The 2,818-nt window shown below is 49.6% G+C and overlaps 1 pseudogene; it reads left to right on the forward strand.

The window, feature by feature from the left end:
• Positions 1-1,666, forward strand: part of LOC103918427 — a 16,967-nt pseudogene extending 15,301 nt beyond the window's left edge.
• Positions 1,667-2,818: the final 1,152 nt, after the last annotated feature.

Genomic DNA, 2,818 nt, shown 5'->3' on the forward strand with positions numbered 1-2,818 from the left:
ATCCAGGAAGCCCGCAATGCTGAAGAGAAGGCCAAGAAGGCCATCACGGATGTGAGTCGGGGGCTCCTTTCACTGCTGATGGTGGATGTATTCTCGCCCAAACTGTCTCCAGCCCCAAAATGGCTTTGTCCCTTTGCTCTCGTCAGGCAGCCATGATGGCAGAAGAGCTGAAGAAGGAGCAGGACACCAGCGCCCACCTGGAGAGGATGAAGAAGAACCTGGACCAGACGGTGAAGGACCTGCAGCACCGTCTGGATGAGGCTGAGCAGCTGGCACTGAAGGGAGGCAAGAAGCAAATCCAGAAGCTGGAGGCCAGAGTGCGTAGGGCTGGTATTTGTGCATGAGTGAGCATGTCATGTAAGCAGCCGGCAGGGAAGCTCCAAAGATGGGCTTCTCATTGCAGGTGCGGGAGCTGGAGGGGGAGGTTGATGCTGAGCAGAAGCGCAGCGCTGAAGCCGTGAAGGGTGTGCGCAAGTACGAGAGGAGGGTGAAGGAGCTGACCTACCAGGTAAGGCAGGAGGCCTCCTTGGGCTGACACAGTTTTCTCACAGCAAGTCAGATTTTGCACACACGATCCCCATGGGGAATTGTTAACCTCACATGATGCAGAACCAATCATTCATTCTCTTTCCTGCTTACCGACCACTCTAGTCTGAGGAAGACCGGAAGAATATTCTCAGGCTGCAGGATCTGGTGGACAAGCTGCAAATGAAGGTGAAATCCTACAAGAGACAAGCTGAGGAGGCTGTAAGTATTGCTTGGAGAATGGGCAAGAGATACCTTCCATCGGGGCAGCACGCTCATTGAGATGAGTAGGAATACCAGGGAGTACCAGGGAAGGAGCATGAAAGAAACTCCCAAGAGACAACGGTCTTGGCCACGCCGTTTTACTATCGTGTCATGAGGCCTTGCTGAGTTCTGGGCCCCCTGCAGTCAGGGATGAAGTGAGGGAAGTTCTGCAGCCTGTTTTATACAGGAGGTCAGACTAAACAAACCCAGGGGCCACATCCACTGACTGAGAAGTTCACGAATCTCTGCTAGTAATCAACAGCAGAAGGCTTCAGGGTCTTTCTCAACCTAGTAAGTCACACTGGTAGTTGGGCAGCAAGCAGTGGGAGAATAAGTACACAAATGACAAATCCAAGTGACAAAATAGCTCCTCAAGAGTGGCACAGTACTGGTGAAGCTTGTCAGAGTGGGGTCCTGAGTAAGGGCGGATGAGGAGGTCTGTGTGAGGCTTCTGTGTAAGCAGTGGTGGGTGGGGGATGGAAGTTTGTGCCTTCCCCCAGGGAGGAGCCGCAGTCCCGCAAGGCCGAGGCGCAGGAGGAAAGAACCCCTGCCCTGGGCTCCTCACCACCGACTCCCTCTCCCCGCACAGGAGGAGCTGTCCAATGTCAACCTCTCCAAGTTCCGCAAGATCCAGCACGAGCTGGAGGAAGCCGAGGAGCGGGCTGACATTGCAGAGTCACAGGTCAACAAGCTCCGAGTGAAAAGCCGGGAGTTCCATGGCAAGAAGATAGAAGAGGAAGAGTGAGGATGTCATGAGGCAGCAAAGTGACCTGAGGGCTGCACAAAATGTGAACCTCTTGGTCGCTTTCTTCTGCAATGAGTCTTTGTAACCTTGTCAATGTCTATAGAATAAAGCCCGTAGATTCCTTTGCATACACAGCAGAAGCAGTGCTTTTGGTTGTTACAATTCAGTTCTGCCGTTACTTAGGTTTTGGTTGTTTTCAAACAATTACTTTTCAGGAGTAAGCTCCAGAAATGAATTTATTTTCTGGACTAAGATCCAGAAACTGTACTACTCTAGCTACTGTAACAGTCACAGCCATCAGAGCAAACAAAATTTTTTGCACTACACTACAGTGTTTCCCAGCAATGGAATTGTAATTTGAAGTTAGAATTATTTTATATATGAAATTGTAAACCAATGCTCTACAGGGTTTACAAAGATACACATCAAGAGGGACTGGTTTTGATTAACTAAAACTGGAAATGAGAACAACTCTGGGAACCTGACAGCATGAAAGAAATTCTGACACTCTGAGAATACAGGGAAACATTAAACATGGTAGTTCCACAATGCCAACCAGTGCTTCCTGTCTGCCTTTTGCAGCAATGGATGAGTTTTGTTGTATAAGTGAACTGAATGCTGGGTGGAAAGAAGTAGCCAACAGTCACTGACTTTTTTTTCATCCGACATGGGGTAACAATGCAAACAATTCAAATCAGAATATAATGTGTGGGTAGGTCAAAAATGAGGAAAAGCTGACCATAAGGAAAAGCTTCAAGGCAGAAAAGATGGCTCCCAACCGCAGCCATTCTCGTCAGTGCACGAGGGGGCTGTGCAGTCTGAGCAGATGGCAAGTTTGGATACCACTGGTACCTCCACCCTGAGGCAAAGAGCATTGTACCCACTGGGAGATCACAATGACACTCACATTAGTGTTTCATTTATCTGGAATAGGTGTTTAACAGAGGCAACTGCCAAATTACCTGCACAGGAAGCAGCAGTGCAGCTTAAAATACAGAAGAGCCATTCTGGCAGCACTGCACCCTGGTGCATCATGTAGCTGCTAAGGGCAGATTCTACAAGCAGATGTCAGGAATGGTAAAGGAGACTTGTCTCTCTCTCACTACAGGGACACTTACGGGTCCCTCGAGGTTCCTGGCTAGCTCTACACTCCTACATTTCCAGTCAGTACTTCAGGAAGCTGTGAAGTTGCTGGGGAAGGGAGCTGGAGCTGTTGGAGGGAGGAGGGGAGGAGACAGCAGGAAGGAAGCCTTTTGCGCTGACCACAGCAGTCAGTGTGTTTGC

The sequence above is a fragment of the Pygoscelis adeliae genome, unplaced genomic scaffold (genome assembly GCF_000699105.1).
Source record: "Pygoscelis adeliae isolate BGI_AS28 unplaced genomic scaffold, ASM69910v1 Scaffold81, whole genome shotgun sequence".
Classification (NCBI taxonomy): Eukaryota; Metazoa; Chordata; class Aves; order Sphenisciformes; family Spheniscidae; genus Pygoscelis; species Pygoscelis adeliae.